The following is a 19,676-nucleotide window of genomic DNA, read 5'->3' as shown; positions in this document are numbered from 1 at the left end:
GCCCTGGGGCTCCCTACCGCGAATGGGTCCCCGAGTGCAGAACTGCTGGTTCCTCTGGTAGGCTGTGCAGAGCACGACGTGAGTCGCTCTGAAGATTGACCAGGTCAGGCCTTCCCGCGCTTCCCACGCCCCGCCCACCTCCCCGTCTCCTTGCCCTGGATAATAAGTCCCTGCGCGGGAACTGGCCCCATGTAGTGTGACCTCCGGGAGCACGGCGAATCCCCATCTTTGTACGCTTTTCAGGACGAGGAACGCGGAAGTTCTTTGGCTTTAGCATTTAAAGGAAGATTGCAGAATCAACCTTCCCGGGTCCTTCAGTTGACAATCGGGCATCCGGCACCTCCCTGTCCTAATGCGCCCTTGCTCCTCGCTTGACCTCACTCCGGTGTCCCCTCCTTCCCACGCCATTTCCTCTCCCTCCATTAACTGCTCTACATTGCAAAGGGAGAGGAAAGGGGCTCTCTTATTTGACCTTGAATTTACCTTGCCAGGATCCTTTTGAGTCCTCTGTTTCAGGGACTTTTCAAACTTTGAATCAAGACGCACTGTGAGAAATAGTTGACAACTCCAGGTGTGTGTGTGTGTGTGTGTGTGTGTGTGTGTGTGTGTGTTTGCGGGCGCGCCTGTGCGCATATTTATTTTATATTTAGTACATATATTTACACATAAATATGTTTTATGCATATTTACATTTTTGAAAAATGTTTCCAAAACAATTTATCTTTCCATGCTATGCGTTTTGCATTGTCTTATTCTATTTGCATATCATTTTATCAACTGAGTAAAGGAAGCAAAACTGAAAAAGAACAAAGGCCTTTATTTGGGGTCTCAGAATTGCAACTGAGGTGCACAGATTCCGGAGAAATCAGAAAAGGGTCTTGGTCACGTAGGGAAAGCAAGGGGTTTTGATGAGCAAGAAGGAAGGGGTGATTACATGATTTAGATAAAGAAGTGAAAAAAACTGCTCCTTTGGTGCTAACCAGTGGAGCCACTTCTGATTACTATCTTATTGATTATTTTATTGGTGCCATCAAACAAACCTGTCTCTGGTATGCATTAATTCACTTGATCGTAGGATCTGAATGCCTGCTCCTCTGTTCAAACTTTATGACCAACTGTTTGTAAAACAATTGCTGCTCCTGGCCCAGTTCAAGAGTTCGTGAGTTGGAAAGAAAAATGGAGCTTCAGAATGGAGAATCTTATGTCCAGAAATTTTATACAATTCCCCTTTGATCAAGATTTTTTTTAGAAAAATATCAGACATCAGTATTATTCCCTGGTAACCAGAGTTCAATGTTCTGTTCTGGGCCTTAAGAGAGAGGTCTGCTCCATATCTCAGGAACTAGTCTTTTGAAAATAGGTCAATTCAGTTGAACAGTTGTGTCTCATTTCAGGAGGTGGTCTTTCAAGGGGGTTCCCCAATTTAGGCCCATATTGTGCAAGCAATCAGGTAATTAAAAAGAGGAATCTCTATGGAAATAAAAGAAAAACAAAGGAAACAAGCGTTATTGGTTGGAGCAAATTATAAACCCAGTGTGGTCCTGAGTGCTACCAGTGAGAAGATTTCTAGATGTCAGGCTCACAGCATCTTCAGAGAGAGTAAGAGTAGGCAGTGGCAATCTGATAAATTTTCCTGGTTTGCAGTCTGAATATCTTTGGTGATCTTTCTGAGTGGCCCATACAGCAAAAGGCACGAAGATGGTCTAAACGTGGGCTGTTGTGGCAATTTCTCTGAAGTTTATCTCAAGTTGTCTAGCTTCAGTTTGCAGGGCTTCAGGAAAAATGGCAATTAAAAAAAAAAGACTTTATTTATTTATTTGACAGAGAGGAAAGCACATGGTGGGGAGGAGCAGAGGGAGAAGCAGACTCCCCGCTGAGCAGGGAGCCGGATGCTAGGCTGGATCCCAGGACCCAGAGATCATGGCAGACACTTAAGCGACTGAGCCACCCAGGTGTCCCCAAAACAGCAATTTTAGTTCTCAGTGATTCCAAGTCAAAAGAAGGAAAGAAAATTAGAAATCTTAGTTGGAGAGTCACAGCCAGATATATGAGGAAACCAGAATTCAGGATCCAGCCCAGTTTCATAGGGAAACAACAAACCCTCAGTCAGAACTGGAATCTAACACCCGTACACGTGTATTACTGAAATATATATATATCTTTTCTCTTTTTAAAAAGAAAACCACAGGCCCAAAATGGTGTTACTTAGGCCAAGTTCCCAAACTGTAAACTAACACATAATTTAATTTCAGTTTCAATCTCCCCCAGAAATGTAATTTTTTAAAATTTAAATTCAATTATCAGAGGTAGGGGTCAGTAATTCATCCATCTTATATAATACCCAGTGCTCATTATATCACCTGCCCTCCTTAATGTCTATCACCCAGTTACCCCCATCCCTCTACCCCCTTCCCTCCAGCAACCCTCAGTTTGTTTCCTATGATTAAGAGTCTCTTACCGTTTGTCTCCCTCTCTGATTTCGTCTTGTTTTGCTTTTTCCTCTCTTTCCCTATGATCCTCTGTTTTGTTTCTTAAATTCACATAAAAGATCATATGATAATTGTCTTTGACCGACTTATTTCACTTAGCAAAATACCCTCTAGTTCCATCTACCTCGTTGCAAATCCAGAAACGTAATCTTAACTGGTGAGTCAGGAATTTTCCTCATCAGCTCCAAAGAGTCTGTCACTTGGGGCCTCTCCATCCCCCAAAGGAAGATGAAGTAATCTGCATGATAAGACTCCCTGCTTCCCCCCCAAGGGAAAGTGACCTTGCCTGGAACAATCCTTTTCTTTTACTCATAATTTTCAGGCCCCACCCTCCTTCCTATAAGCACCTTCCATTCTGTACAATTTCTCAGAGCTTCCCTCTATTTTCTAGATGGGATGCTTCTTTTTTTTTTCTTTTTTTTTTTTTTAAAGATTTTATTTATTTATTTGACAGAGAGAGAGACAGCCAGTGAGAGAGGGAACACAAGCAGGGGGAGTGGGAGAGGAAGAAGCAGGCTTCCACCGGAAGAGCCTGACGTGGGGCTCGATCCCGGAACGCCGGGATAACGCCCTGAGCTGAAGGCAGACGCTTAACGACTGCGCCACCCAGGCGCCCCTAGATGGGATGCTTCTTGATTCACGATTCATTTAATAAAACCAATTAGATCTTTAGATTTATTCAGTTGGGTTTTATTTTTTAACGCTCCCTAAAATCACCCTCATTTCCACTTAAGTTAGCCAAATGAATACTCATTTGTAAAGTAAGTCCAATTTCAACGCCTTGGCCTGCTTATTTTCAAAAGTGTAGCAAGAATAGTGATTGGTTCCATAGCTTCTTTTAAATCAGCTTTCCTGAAACTTTTCATAAGGAATTTTAGATTGAACTTTCAATAGCATTCAAGCTAAGAAGCCAACCCAAATAGTTGCCATCCAACTTGTGTGTAATTAATAGCTATGGATTCGGGTGAATCCTCCCTTCTTGAGGTCTCCCAAATAGCCTGAGGTTCCTGCGCCTGCCAGGAAGTGACATTCCTTACTCATCTGGTAAGGCTGCAGGGAATCCTGTAAGCAAGGTATCAGGCTTATTTTTCCAAGGGGCTTCATTGGCTCCATAAAACCAACCTTAGTTCCCTCAAGCTATTTGGTCATATCTGAGTCTACGCACTTCTCCCTCAAATATAACATTCCAGTCAAAGCCTTGGTAATATAACCAATGTTTGCAATGGTGTTCTGTTACAAGGAGAGCAGATTCGGAATAAATTCTGCAAATAAGTTGGAACTGGTTTCCTCTTGAAAATAAGTATATTCACTGAGAGTTTCTAAACTCTGGAGGGATCAGGTAGGGAGAAAAAGAGAATTGTTTCATATTTGTTCACAAAGGCATATTTTATCAAATTTCTTTAAGTCATAGATAGCTTAAGAGAGAGTTTCCTTAAATCTGGAAGAGCGAACATTAGAAAACCAGCAATGTTTCAAACAAGAGTCATAAAAACTATGATCATCTTCCTCAGTTTATTTGGGCCCAGGTTATTAATTCTTGTTTTTTTTTTTTTTAAGATTTTATTTATTTATTTGACAGAGAGACAGCCAGCGAGAGAGAGAGAACACAAGCAGGGGGAGTGGGAGAGGAAGAAGCAGGCTCCCAGTGGAGGAGCCTGATGTGGGGCTCGATCCCAGAACGCCGGGATCACGCCCTGAGCCAAAGGCAGACACTTAACGACTGCGCTACCCAGGCGCCCCAATTCTTGTTGTTTGAATCCAGGTTTCGCCCTAGTTACAGAAATTCTTATCCAGTTCAGTTTTTTGATCTTAAGGTTATCAGAAACCTGTATTGTCAAAAGTCCTTTCCATGAATCTCCTTGAAGCTGAAACACATTTGCAAGAGCATCAAGTATAAAACAAGAACCGTAAATGACAAAAGACTCAAAATGGCCATGGTTCAAGATCCATGAGAGTTCATTACAATGCAATTGACAGAGAAATGTGGTTATTTTTGTGACACACAACACTTTAATAATTTGAATTACAAGTGATAACATTGTACCAGGACATATTAAAACTTTAAGAATTTCCTATTATTTCTAGAGCAGTTATATTAACAGCAATTCATCCATACAATATAACCTAAGAAGGTTTATCCTCACTTACCTGACAGTGCTTTGGTAATTTGATTATTTATTCAAAAAGACTTCATTTAGAATTTGAATTGGGGTATTTTGTTAAAAATATAAGAAGTTTTTAAAACACATGCCTAAATAGGATCACAGATAATTACAAAACTTAATACTCTTTTATTTATTATCCAAGGTGACAATAAAAGATTCTAAAGGCAAATACAGAAGGTTACATAGTTCTTAGCAAAACTTAGCTCTTTTAATATCGAGAAGATTCAGTTTCCTTAAGTAATCAAAGACCTGATAAAGACAAAACATCTTGAACCTTCAGTTTTCTTACCTAGAGTACATTAAAGACAAAAACCTTTGTTTATAATTTCTTATTTAGAGTGGACCAATAATCTAAGAACACTTTGTTGTTTTAACAGCGAGAGGAAACCAGTTCCAATCTTGTACCAGTGTACCTTTGACATCAAAACTCATTCATTCCAGGGGCACCTGGCTGGTTCCGTCTGTAGAGGTAGAGCGTGTGGCTCTCCATCTCAGGGGCCTGAAAAGAACTCATTCTTTTTTTTTTTTTATAATAATTTTTCATTATATTATGTTAGTCACCATACAGTACATCCCCGGATTCCGATGTAAAGTTCGATGCTCCATTAGTTGCGTATAAACACCCAGTGCACCATGCAATACGTGCCCTCCTTACAACCCATCACCAGTCTATCCCATTCCCCCACCCCCCTCCCTCTGAAGCCCTCAGTTTGTTTCCCAGAGTCCACAGTCTCTCATGGTTCATTCCCCCTTCTGTTTACCCCCCCTTCATTCTTCCCTTCCTTCTCCTACCGATCTTCTTGCTATTTCTTATGTTCCATAAATGAGTGAAACCATATGATAATTGTCTTTCTCTGCTTGACTTATTTCACTTAGCATTATCCTCCAGTCCCATCCATGTTGCTGCAAATGTTGGGTAATCGTTCTTTCTGATGGCTGAGTAATATTCCATTGTATAATGAAAAGAATTCATTCCAACTGTAGTCCTGACCATGCATACAATTTTTTTCAAAGATTCCCTTTTCACAAACTTTCTACAACGTTCAGATTTTGTGTATGTTTTCCCTCTTTAAATAACCAGCCTTGCTTTAGGACAAAACTTTCTTTTCCCTCAACAAAAAACACATCTCCATTTCTCATATCTTTTCTTACCAAACACATAACATCCTACTTTCTTGGCATATGAAAGTGTTTCCTTATTATTTCTAGTAGCTTAAATTATATTTAGTAGAATTCTTAACTTTTAGGAACCTTATTTTTCTTTTTTAAATGATCTCTACACCCAACATGGGGCTCAAACACATGATCCCAAGATCAAGAGTCACATGCTCTACCAATTGAGCCAGCCAGGCAACCAAGGAAACCTTAATTTCTTCTCTTCTTCTTCTTCTTCTTCTTTTTTTTTTTTAGAGAGTGTGCGAGTGAGGGGTGGGCAGAGGGTGGAGGTCAGAGGGAGAGGAGAGAGAGAGAATCTTAAGTAGGTTCCACACCCAGTGCAGAACCGGACATGGGGCTCTATCCCACAACCCTGAGATCATGACCTGAGCCGAAATCAAGAGTCAAACACTTAACTGAGCCACCCAGGTGCCCTTGGAAACCTTAATTTTTTTTTTTTAATTTTATTTATTTGTCAGAGAAATAGAGCACAAGCAGGGGGGGAGGCAGAAGGAGAAGCAGGCTCCCCACTGAGCAAGGAGCCCAATATGGGACTGGATGCCAGGACCCTGGGATCACATGACCTGAGACGAAGGCAGACGCTTAACTGACTGAGCCACCCAGGCGTCCCTGGAAACCTTAATTTCTAATGAAAACTAAGAAGTAAGCAATTATGAACTGTTATACTAGCATTCTTTTTAAGATTTTATTTATTTATTTATTTATTTATTTATTTTTAAGTAATCTCCACCCCCAATGTGGAGCTCGAACCCATGACCCTGAGATCGAGAGTTGAATGCTCTACCAACTGATCCAGCCAGGTGCCCCCCTTTTTTTCCTTTTAAGATTTATTTTTAAGCAGTCTCTACACCCAGCATGAGACTTGAAATCACAACCCTGAGATCAGGAATTGCACGCTCCACTGACTGGGCCAGCCAGGCACCCCTATTCCAGCGTTCTTTAGACTGGCAAATTTATGAATACATTTCATCATTTTTAGAAATATATGCCTTCTTATGGTAAATTTCTCAGTATGGCACAAAACATGTTTACCAGTAGACCTAAATATCTTCAGTTCCTATAATATGAAGTCAAAAGTAAATAAGCTTATGTTTTAGTAATTAAAGTTTCAGTATTTTATCTGATTTGGAAATGATCTAGATATTTAAAGACTATCTATCATGTAATTTAACTTAACAAAACTAAGGTTTTAAGTTACCAAAAAGGATTTAGGGAAACTATTTAAGTAGACATAAATATTGCTGAAAAGTTCATTTATAAACTTTTATCTTACTTACATCTATTTAATTCACTTGTTCTTAATAATTATGTTTGGATTAGTCATGAAAACTTCACAAGACACTAAACAGCTAGCCGTCACCTTTAAGTTATATTCCTTGCTGACAAATTCTGCAACAGAGATAACATGAGCTAATTTGACTTCTAGCAAACCTAGGTAGAATAAAAGTTTTATATTTAATACTGGCAACTCTAAAAACATGCCTGTTTTAATTAAACCAATCAACTTCAATTAGCTTTTATATATTAAGGATTAATCTTAGATCACATGAATTTGAAAGAAATCTCTGAGAATTTAATTTATATAAGCACTAATTTTCTTTAAGCCAATTAAGCAGAGCTCTTTTATAAATTAATTTTGGCAATACCATTCAGAAGTAGTAAATACCACACATGTATGACACCTATGATCATAAAGACAGACACAAATGGTGACCTTAAAGCTATTGTTTTAAATTTTTTAGCCACGAGGGGTACCTGGCTGGCTCAGTCAGAAGAGTGTGGGATTCTTGATCTTGGGGTTGTGAGTTTGAGCCCCACATTGGGGGTAGAGGTTACTTACACATAAAATCTTTAAAAAAAATAGAATAAATTTTTTAGTCATGAGACAAGTAGGATAATTCAGAACTCACTAGTTTATAAAAGAACAATTGGATCCAAAGTGTTTTTCCGGCAGATGGAATCAGTTAAGTTTCCCTGCTCAGATAGCTAAAACTTTTTCTACTAATATATGTGGAGAAGGCACTTACCATTTGTATCTATTCTTGACAAGTAATGTTTTGGAAGCTGGGGGCTAGATTTTGGGCAAGGGTGCTTCTATAGCCATTTGTAATTTTAAAAAACTCCCCCAGTCCCCCCTCTAAGTTTTAGGAATAGAGGCTGATCTACATAGGAGTTTCCAGAGACATTACAAGACTTTTGAGATAAGTAGTGGATATTTTGGGATTGGTGAAAAGGACAGGTTGAAGGATTGTTGGTTGTTTCTGGGGCTTTATTTCTAGTTTTGGAGAGATTTGTAGGATAAAAACAGTAGCTTTTAATCCCTCAAGGAATTGGGTTGCAACTTAAATGAGATCATAGGTTGATGTACCCATCTGGCTACACTTTCCTCAGTTTGTTTCTTTCCCTCTGGATATATAATTACAATTTTAACTTAAGGGAGATGCCTTAAAAAAATTCCTATCAGGTGCTGAATATCAGCCTCTGATCTGGCCAACTTTTGACTACAGAGCTACCTTTGAAAAATTCTTGCCAGTTTTCAGCGGGGACAAACAGTAAGCATTTCCGACAGTATTAAATAACTACCCTTTGGGTGTAAGACGTTCCCAACGAGCGTGCAAAGATACTACCTTCCCAAGACCCAGAGTCACTCCCAAAGATAGCCAAAAGAAAGAAGTGGCAACCTGCATGTCCCAGAAAGGCAGACAAAATGAGTGGAGTAGGAAGGTAACGGCTATTTCGCTTGAGCTCACAGGGTCTCCATTGCCTTCAGCTCAGAATAGTTCACATGCTGAAGTGGCCCACCCTGGGGAGACTTGCTCTGAGCCCCCTCAGCCCCCTTCAGTGTTAAAGAAGTTTCACAGTCCAGAAGCTAAGTTGAATTTTCTCTGTGCAGTTCTATTTCCAAAAACCTTTGCCCCTTCTGAGGGAGGGAGATGTGCGCGTGATACATCTCCAGAAAATTGAAGCCTAACAGGAGAATAGGGTCTGTAGGGATGAGAAGGATTTGATAAGTGTCTTGTAAGGGCCCCAGCTGAAAAGGGACAGGCAAGAATTTCAAAACTGTCATGAGGTATGAGACACTTCCACCACTTACAGTGTTTCTGCATTCCGAGGAAGGGGGAAAGGAAGGTTGGTGGGGCTTAACACTGACAGTGTTGCTCCCATGTCTATAGGGTGAAGGGGAGTGGGAGATACAGACTTCCAGGTATGAAATGAATAAATCGCTGGACTAAAAGGCACAGCATAGGGAATGCAGTCAGTGGTACTGTAACAGAGTTTCATGGTGACAGGTGGTAGCTACACGTGTGGTGAGCATAGCATCACGTATAAACTTGTCGAGTCACTATGTTGGACACCTGAAACTAATGTAACGTCGTGTGTCAACTTCACTCAAAAAAAAAAAAAAAAAAAGAAAAGAGAGACCTCATCTCACCCCATTCCCTATAACATCTATTTCCCCTAAGGTATTGGGTAGAAGTAAGATCCCCTGTTGTCCTCGGAGCTGCCCTATTCTGTTACATGAGCATTCATTCCCCCCATTGTTCATGTCCTTGGAGGAGAAAGTGCTCTTGGGCTGTTTGAGCCAACTCTGTCTTTTAATTAATAGAGGTGCAATTAAATTTTTTTGAAAAGGGTTTTCACAATTAATTTTGTCAATACCAAAGTATTGTTAAAAATTTTTTCTCTTAACCTATCATAATAATCAAAAACCAGATTCATTTGGCCATTGAGTACATTGCTGATTTGCTTCTCCAATCTATAGTCTTTTGAAAAATCTTAGGGATAGTTTTATGTAAATCTTTAGCTAGCTTAAAAACTTAAAACCTATAGCTATAACTTTTCACTTAGAAAAATCATCAAAAGGCTTTGTCCAGCCTACTTTTCCCATTCATCCCCCTATATTCCACTCACTTATAAGCATGTGTATAAGTTGATGAAGGTCAGATGAATTCCTTAGCGAGTCCTAGGGGGTCTTCAAGGGCATTAGGAAGGTCCTTGGTAGCAGCTCACAATCCTGCCTTGGTCCAAGGAGTATAAACGACTGATGAATCTTAGAACCTCCTTCATTAGGTTTAAGTTGAGAAGCAGTTTGGATGACTGGAGGGTCCAGAAGAACCTCTAGGTTGATATTACAGAATGGAAGTTCTGTAAAACTAGGATATACAGGACAGCCTGGGTGGTGCAGTTGGGTAACTGTCTGACTCTTGGTTTTGGCTCAGGTCATGATCTCGGGGCCCTGAAATGGAGCCTCACATCAAGCCCTGTGTCAGGCTCCGTGCTTCGTGGGGAGTCTGCCTGAGATTCTTTTTCTCTGCCTCTCCCACTCATGCTCGCTTGCTCTCTCAAAATCAATCAATCAATCTTTAAGAAAATCCTTGGCTATATAGGTGAAGAGCAGGAGGGAGAAGGTCGAGGAAAAGCAACAGCTGTAGCAGTTTCTCATAAGTTTTTTTGGTTTAGATCATCTCTGAGGGAGGTCAGAGTCGGCTTTAGAAAGTTGTTATTTTTGTGTAAGGAAGCAAGTTCAGAATGATTTACTTTCTCAGAGGTCTCCAAATACTAAGTGAACTATGCTTCCTACTCAAGATGCTTAGTTCTCTTTTCTTTTTCCAGTTGTGCATGCAAATAAACTAATTTTGGAATCTCAAAAGATCCCCGGAGTGGCCACCGTAATAACAAGTAAGATTGATCCAACAAGACAGAAACTTACAAGAAATGGACCCATAACATACACCCTGCCAGGTAGGGGCTGCTCTCCAGCAATTTTCCAAACCAAAGATCCCACTGAGTATTCACCAGACAGAAGAGAGTAACTGTAGTTCAGACAGACAGACAGATAGACAAAAGCCCACATGGGAAAGACACCCCAAACCTAGGCCTGAGCCTCAACCAAAAAGAGGAAGTTTGGTGGGGGTGGCGCTCCTGGCTGGCTTAACCAGCACAGCATGTGACTCTTGATCTTGGGGTTGTGAGTTCGATCCCCACATTGGGCATAGAGCTTGCTTAATACAAATTATGAAAACAGTGAGGTTTAGAACTAAGAGAACTCACCAGCAGAACTCCGAGCCGCCTGCTCAGGCAGGTACCATGTTTGAATCCAGAGTCAGAGCGGTGCATTGCTTCGGATCCCATGCTGTTCTGACACCATTTATGTCAACTGAGAAAAGGAGGCAAAACTGAAAAAGAAGACAGGCCTTTGTGATCTCAGAATTGCAGTTTGGGTGCACAGATTCCAGAGGAGTGGGAAAAGTGTCCTGCTCATGTGGCGAAAGCAAGGGGTTTTTATGAGAAACAAGCAAGCTGTAATTTACATGAATTAGACAAAGAAAAAAAAACCCTGCTAATTGGTGCTGACTGGTAGAGCTGCTCCTAATTACTATAGTATTGATTCTTTTATTGATGCTGTCAAACACACCTGTCCCTGGTATGTATTAATTCCTTTACTGGCCTCATATAATCCGAATGCCACTTGTTCTGTTGAAATTTTATGAGCAATTGCTTGTAAAAGAATTGCCACCTCTGGTTCAGTTCGATAGTTCCTTAGTTGGACAGAAAAATGGAGCTTTAAAAGGGAGTCTCTTGTGTCCAGAAATTTTATACAATTCCCCAATTTTTAAAAGATGCTGAATGAGGGGCGCCTGGGTGGCTCAGTAGGTTAAATGTCTGCTTTCGGCTCAGGTCATGATCCCAGGGTCCTGGGATCGAGCTCCATGTCAGGCTCAGAGAGGAGCCTGCTTCTCCCTCTCCGAGACTCTGCTGCTCCCCCTGCTTGTGCTCTCTCTCTCTCTCTCTCTCATTCTCTCTCTGGCAAATTAAATAAATAAAATCTTTAAAAAAAAGATGCTGATTGAAAATCACTAATTATGTAAACCAGCATGCTGTCTGTCAATTTCAAAAGCACTCTACTATTGTCACGCTCTCATTTCCTTCCATCCTTTCCCCTAATCTCTCAGGGTTCTGGAACATCATTTCTATTTTTTCCCCTCTAGCCCTTACTCTACACCACACTCTCTTATCCATCCCTGTGTTTATAGTTTAACCACCCTCGCTCTGGAAGGAAATTTTCCTGTACTCTGTGTAGGTATCAGATTCTGGTGTTCCCCATGAGGCCTGCTTATAGAAATGCTGGACTTAAGAACTACTAATAAACTGGCCTGCTTAGGAGAAGAGGGCAGATGAATCAGTATTTCTGAATTTCCTGGAAGAAGACACAGACAGGCATTCGGGCAAATGTAAAGGAAGTAAGGTAACTTGCCTCTAAACACCATGAAAGGCATTAATTAAATGATACAGATAAGGATTTCATTGATTCTAGCAGGCAGAAAAAGAAAGCCACCAAACCTACCACATCGATCCATTTAAAAACAAAAAAGTGACTGACTGTGTTCCAACTCTCACACATTTTTTGACTCTCAGATTCCAAGAGGACAGCCAAATTATTTACCGGTATAGTGGGATTAGAATTCAAACATTTCAGAATAAGTGGGGCTAGATGTACGTGAGAGATTCTTAAATATATTGATCCTGTGATTCCCACAACAGTCTTTTCGACATCCCAATTCCTTCCACCAAAACAAAACTGAGAGACCAAAAAATGATTTAAAGTTTCAGGAGTCACACACATCTAAGCTCCTGTTGGAGATCAGGGAAGGGCAAAGGCAAGGGTCTTAAACAGAAGTGTCTAGCTTGCCTTATCTAATCTCCACACCTTAAATATTTACTCTGAACCTCCTAGTCCTATTTCCTCTTATCCAGTTAGAATTACTCCCATCTGTCTGCTCTTTCTCAACCCTTCAAACACTAGTTACAGTCTGAAAACTCAAATTTATATAAATGTAAAAATCAACCAATAGATACTCCGATTTCCTTTTTCATACTATTACTGAGGCAGAGTTGGAAGTAACAATGGGGCACATGAGGCCCAGAGAGCCCAAGTGACTTGCCTGAGACCAGCCAGCCTTCTGTGGCAGAACCAGGACTAGAATTTCCAGCTCCTGACGTCAGGCCTATTGCCCTTTTAGAACACTCTGAGGGAAGGGATGCCAGGAAAATAAATAAAAAGGACCAGGATGCTGGTCCACCTTGCTGACCCCACCACCCATTCCAGGTCTTAAAGTAAAACAGTAGAGGAAACACTGGATTGGAAAGCTAAGGATCTTGGTCTGATCTTGGCCTTGCCATTCAACACTTGATCGTCCTGACCTTGAGTAACTAATTTTCTTCCCTGGCTTCCTTTTGCTATCTGTCAAATACGGCAAATGTTGTTGCTGTGGATGGGAGGGTGGGTGAACGCACTCTGCGAGCGGCATGGTTAATCATGAAAGTCAAGATGCTTTTTCACTAGCAATTCTGTTTCCACGGGAGAAACCTGGAGGCGGACACTGAGGCACTTCAGGCAAACGATTTAAGTAGCTTGAGTTGTCTCAAGTTCATTGTGATGATTTCTGACTGTGGAGCAAGAAATCAAAGTCAACTCCCACTGGAGAGTCTCTGGGTGTTTCAACGATTCCTCCTCTACTGTTTCCTGTTGTTGTTAATTTATATAAGCAGAAAGACGACATTTCCGTTGAGAATCTTTTTTTTTTTTTTTTGGTGGAGGGGGACATCCAGTAATGCTGCTTGGTCTTGCCATATTTGCCCTATTTTTTCTAGTCTGTTTGGAAAGCTAGCCTTTCCTTATCTCTTCTTGCTATTCTAGCAACGAATACTTGAATAGGGATTGACATGGGTATGGAAAGCATAAGAGGGAAAGTTAGTGATGGAAAGGATCACAATAAATAGCTCAGACACTCCTTTATTTTATAGGTCTGGGATGATGTAGGCAGGTATAAGAGGTGATTTGCCCAGGACAGTAGAGGGAGTTAAAGGCAGATTAAGAATGTAAACATACTTGATTAATAAAGCCAAATTAGGAGCTTTCCTCTCCCCCCACACAAACTAGAAAATCCACTCACATGCATGTTAATAATCTCTGTGTAGCTACCTAAAATTATGTATCACTCTATGCAGTGTTGCAACTGTAATAGAATTAGGATATGGCAAAGATTTGCTAATTCTACCCATATCAGAACCACCTATAGGACTTGTTAAAACCCGGGTTGCTGGACCCTAACCCCAGAATTTCTGATATAGTAGGCAAGGTCTGATAATTTGCATTTCTAACAAATTCCCAGGTAATGCTGATACTGCAGATACAGAGACCACACTTTGGGAACCAGGGCACTATGGGTATGCCAGAGTCTCCATTGTTCTAGGATTTGACAAAACCGTGTTAAGAGAAATCTGTCTTTTATCTTGTGTTAGTCCCCTTTTCTCCCAAATCTTAGTTCTTTGCTCACAAATAATACACTTAAAATAGTGGTAGAAAAAGCCTTAAGGCAGGGGTTCTCAACCATTAGTCTGTCCGAGTCATGTAAGGTGGTTGTTAGAGATGCAGATTCCTGCCACCTTCTCCCTACCCTGACCCCTCCGAATGCAATGACCTAGGCTCTTTGATGCCAGGGATTTTGTCCTGATCATTGTTTTAGCACTAGGGTGTGGGTGTTCTATAAGGGACTGTTGAATGAGTGAATGAGTGAATCAGTCAGTGGAATCATACCTTCTGGTAATAACGTCATTGTGCTGCACCCTCCCACATTTCTTTCATTGTTTTAAGGGTTTACTGTAGGCTTTGCTGCTAGATACAAAATAAACACATACAACTGTCACAAGTAGGCAGTACACACAGAGTCTCAGCTGTAAAAACCATTTCAAAATATAAACTTGTTCTTTGGAGTACATTGTGTCAAAGGCTGCCCATATTAATAGCATTGTTATAAAACAGTAACATTTCCTTTGATAAGCAAGAAAAACCCATCTATGATTTTCTACACATTTCCATCTCCTTGCAACAATTCCCATCTCTACCTGGTCTAGGCTTAACCCCCCATATCCATCACAAGTCACTTGTATTCCTTCACAGGTGCAGACGACACTGGGCTTGGGCCATGTGACTTGTATGGCCAACAGGACATCAGCAAACACGATGCAGAGACTTGATAAGCATTGGCACAAAAGTGAGCCTTTCCTTCTTGGAACGCAGCTGCCATGCTTTAAGAAAGCCAGTTGAACCTGCCAACAGATGAGAAACCATGTGGAGAATTATGCACTCTAGCTGACCAACACCAACTTCCAGAAATGTGAATGAAACTATCTTGGAAATTTCAGCCCCAGTACAGCTCCCAGCTGATTGCAGCTACTGAATGAGCCACCCAGTAGAATGAGTGACCTTAGTCAATATCACCTAGGGCAGAAAAACCACCCAGCTGAGCCCAGCTAGTACACAGAATCATGACAGGTAATACACGGTTATTCTCTTTAGCCACTTGGTTTTGGAGTTGTCATGAAGCAGCAGGTAAATGACACCGGAGTACGTGTTGGTGTGACCTCTCTTCCTCACAGAATATAATGTTTGGTCATATTTGGTTAAAACCAAGACACTGGGTCTTTTGGAAAGATCAAAATATGAATATCCAGAAATGTTCTCATTTTCCAAACATGTTTGGAAAATTCGCATTGATGCAAGTTGACAGGTGTTCAATTTGCACCCCTGTTCCTGATAGGGTTCTGAGGCAGGGGGATGCTGGGAATGCCCTGAGGTCTTGCTTGTTTCCGTGAAGGGCAAGGTGATGCGTAAGTCAGACCACTGTCACTTGATTCTTTTTATTTTCTTCCTTCAGCATCCATTTTGCTTTCCAGGCGCACATTCCTCTTATTTTTTTCATGCTTTCTCTTTTGTGTGCCTGTTTGCCTTTCCCTTTTTATGTGCCCACCTTCGAGTCTCTAATGGCTAACAGAAGAGAGACAGACATACGTTCCTTTTTATAGTTTGCCTTTTGCCACTGTATATAGAGATGTAACAAATATGAAAACCAACAAAATTGAAGCCAAAGTACCCACAATTATGTTCACGATTATGTTTAAGTATGTTCATGATTATAAATTACGTGTTACATTTGTAATCATGGGGCACTGACTTTTCAAGGGCTGCATTCACACAGTCATATCATACAAAGAAAAGAAAATGTATTTAGTGCCTTCTCTGAAAAGTCACATAGTTAGCACAAAATAGATGTTGAATGAGGGAATTCATTACTCTCAATGGGATTATAATCATTCGTTTGCAGGTTCTTTTTAAAAAAATTTTTAAAAATTTTATTTTATTTTTTAAGATTTATTTATTTATTTATTTGAGAGAGACAGAGAGCACATGAGGGGCAGAGGGAGAGGGAGACAAAGTCCCCGTTGAGCAGGGAGCCCAATGTGGGACTCAATCCCAGGACCCTGACTGAGATCAATCATGACCTGAGCCAGAATCAAGAGTCAGACTCTTAACCGACTGAGCTGCCCAGGCACTGCTTGCTGATTCTTTTTTAAAAAGTATGCTTTTGAAAAGAAAATGTAACTATAATTTACTTGTTTAGGCTCCATATTTAAACCTGATTAGGAAAAATTTTGGAAGAAAATGTATCATTTATCACTCAGGAATGGCATGTAAGGAAAGAGGAATGACAATTTTAAGTACATTCAATGCCTTTTTAATGGGAAATTCTCCTCTCTTTGGGAACATTCCATTGAAAAACACATATCTTTGGGGACACTTCTTATTTGTGAAAAAACATATGGATGTCATTGCTTAAAGGACTGGGAAGAACTTTTCAAATTGTCTAGCTCAATTCCATTTATTAGAACTGAAGAAAATAAAGGCAAGGATCTGGGTTACATGTCAAAGGTCACTTAAATGTATGAAATTGGTCACCAAGTGGTGAGGTGCACGTGTGTCTTATGAATTTACCGCTATCAATGAAAAAAAAAAACTCAGAGCATAAGCCAGCCTACGATGAATCAATAGTGCTCTTTTCTGAAAGATATTGTAAACATAGAAACATTATATATATAAATAATTAGGCCATCACTGAAAAAAAAGCTGTGGTCTTCTAAATTTTATTTTGTAAAGTAAGCTCTACACCCAACATGGGGCTTGAATTCATGACTCTGAGATCAAGAGTTGCATGCTCTACCAACCCAGCCAGCCAGGTGCCCCTGTGGTCTTTTTTTCAGAATTTTCTACTCTACTTTTTGTACTCCATTCTCCCAAGGCCCCATTCCGCACCACTGTGCACAAAACCTAGGTCTTTACTTCTGTCATCAATCTATGTTAGAGAATGAGAAATTAAAAGCTATAGAGAAACACCTAATGCTGGAGAGGATGTGAAGCAACAGGAACTCGTGTTCGTTGCTGTTCGGAAGGCAACATGGTGCAGCCACTTTGGAAGACAGTTTGGGAGTTTCTTACACAACTAAACATACTCTGACTGTATGATCCAGCAATCATGCTCCTTAGTATTCACCCAAAGGAGGTGAAAACCTATGTCTACATAAAACCTGTACCAGATGCTTATAGCAGCTTTATTCACAATTGCCAAACTTGGAAGCCAGCCAGATGTCTTTCAGGAGGTGAATGGATAAATCGTAGTCCATCGAGACAATGGACTATTATTCAGTGCCAAAAGGAAATGAGCTATCAAGCCATGAAAAGACGTGGAGAAAACTTAAATGTGTATTACGAAGTGAAAGAAGCCAGTCTGAAAAGGCTGCTTACGGTATGATTCGAACCAAATGAGAATTTGGCAAAGGCAAAACTACAGAGACAGCAAGATCAGTGCTTGCCAGGGGTTGTTGGGGGTGTGTGGGGGAGACTTCGGGACGAATAGGCAAAGTACAGAGGATTTTTAGTGCAATGAAACTACTCTGTATGATACTATAATGGTAGATACATGTCATTATGCATTCGTCTAAACCCATGGAATGGAAACACCAAGAGTGAACCCTGGCGTAAGCTGTGGCCTCGGGTGATGCTACGTCAGCGTAGCTTCATCAGTTGTAACAAATGTACTACTCTGGGGGGAGCTGTTGATGACGGGGGAGGCTGTGGATATGGGGCAGGGAGTATATATGAAATCTCTGTTCTTTCTGCTCAATTTGCCTGTGAAACTGAAACTGCTTTATAAAATAAAGTCTATTTTAGGGCGCCTGGGTGGCGCAGTTGGTTAAGCCACAGACTCTTTGTTTCAGCTCAGATCATGATCTCAGAGCCATGAGATCAGGCCCCGTGTCGGGCTCCATGCTCAGCACAGAGTCTGCTTCAAATTCTCTCTCCCTCTGCCTCTGTCTCTCCTTGTGTGCTCTCTCTCTCAAACAAATAAATCTTTAAAAAATAAAGTCTATTTTAAAACCTGTAAAGATAGTTTCAACATATTTGAATGGTTCTGTCCTCTACTCATGTTCCTTGGCTGACTGGGCATTACTGGGCATTCATTACCTAGGTTGAGAAATCACCTGTTTCCCTCCCATTGCCATTTCGATTCTCTGATCTTGACCTTCTTTACTTTTGACCACATGGCTTCTGTTGGCCTATTTCCTTGCTTGTGATAAAATAAATTTTATTAGAACTCTTTCTGGTTGTATTTAAATAAGCTCACACATTTAATTTTTTAAAAGTTTCTTTTAAAATTGTGTAAAATATTGGCACACATGTAATCACCAAGTTATGGGAAACGGAGGTTTTTTTCTCCTTTTAAGAATAGTTGGTCCCTTGGAGCGCCTGGCTGGCTCATTTGGTGGACCATACGACTCTTGATCTTGGGGTTGTAAGTTTGAGCCCCATAGTAGGCATGGAGATTACTTAGAAACAAAATCTTTTCTTTTTTAAAGATTTTATTTATTTTATTTGACAGAGATAGAGACAGCCAGCGAGGGAGGGAACACAGGCAGGGGGAGTGGGAGAGGAAGAAGCAGGCTCATAGCGGAGGAGCCTGATGTGGGGCTCGATTCCATAATGCCGGGATCACGCCCTGAGCCGAAGGCAGACGCTTAACCGCTGTGCCACCCAGGCACCCCTAGAAACAAAATCTTAAAAAAAAGAAAAACAGTTGGTCCACAAATCCCTGCTCTTCAGAAATTTGGCACACATACATACTTCGTACTTACATTTTCAAATGCTGTATACCATAACTTCTCCACTCCCCTTCATGTTCTTTTCCCTAAGTGCTGGTTAATAACACTGCAGTCAACAAATGGAAATTTTCTCTTTGTAGCTTGTGTCTGACTGCCTGGAAATGATGGTGATGTCACAATTGTTGGTTTGCAGTTAGGCAACATAGCAAGAGGAACATAGTTAAAGGAGAAATAACTTCTATTTGTAAATCAGCATTTGTACCATGAGGAAGGCATAAATTTGTATGGCTCTCCTTTCCTGATTCCCTCTTCTTCTGGGTGGGGTGATATGACATTTCTGCCTATTCAAGAGAACTTGCTGTAATCTAGTGCCAATGTCTAGACACTTTGGGATGCCTGCATATTCCACAGGTGGCAGAGTTCATACTGCTGTGACCTTTGGAGGTCTCCAGTCTGCCAACATTGCCGATATGGATGCCCAGGCTGGCATATGTGTTCAGGAATAGGGAACGGAGTGATTGCTTTTAACTTATGATTCACAGCTTTGTGGTTATGATACTTAAAGGGACAAGCCCCGTTTCAAGTAAGGATTTGGTGCCTTTGGTGGTACCCCCAGTGAAGTGTTTGCAACAGAATAGTCCCCACCCCCCAAAATTATGTTTATTATTTGGGAGTCTTCTCTGCTATCAGGTATGAGAGCTTATTACGTAAACTGTATTCAGGAAGCACTTTATTTTCAATCTTTTGATATTCCACCCCCTGTTAATTCTACTGAAATGCCTCTTTTCTAAAGGAGGAAAGGGCTATTAGGCATTCCAGCGAGGGTGAAATACTACAGATGTTTATGGTA

The 19,676-nt window shown here is 40.8% G+C and overlaps 1 long non-coding RNA gene across 2 annotated transcripts; it reads right to left on the bottom strand.

Moving 5' to 3' along the window:
* Window positions 1-797: 797 nt before the first annotated feature.
* Window positions 798-19,011, bottom strand: LOC105236643. 2 transcript variants are annotated; one of them, XR_004622420.1, is made up of 4 exons: window positions 18,860-19,011; window positions 14,738-14,941; window positions 10,883-11,007; window positions 798-1,470 (listed from the first exon to the last, which is right to left on the bottom strand). It is a non-coding gene; the product is annotated as an uncharacterized LOC105236643 (long non-coding RNA). The 2 variants fall into 2 exon arrangements; XR_855103.3 differs by lacking the exon at window positions 798-1,470 and adding an exon at window positions 1,558-1,771.
* Window positions 19,012-19,676: the final 665 nt, after the last annotated feature.

The sequence above is a fragment of the Ailuropoda melanoleuca genome, chromosome X, assembly GCF_002007445.2.
Source record: "Ailuropoda melanoleuca isolate Jingjing chromosome X, ASM200744v2, whole genome shotgun sequence".
Taxonomy (NCBI): Eukaryota; Metazoa; Chordata; class Mammalia; order Carnivora; family Ursidae; genus Ailuropoda; species Ailuropoda melanoleuca.
Note: the sequence above shows the minus strand (reverse complement) of the source record. Positions and strands in the feature narration are given on the sequence as shown.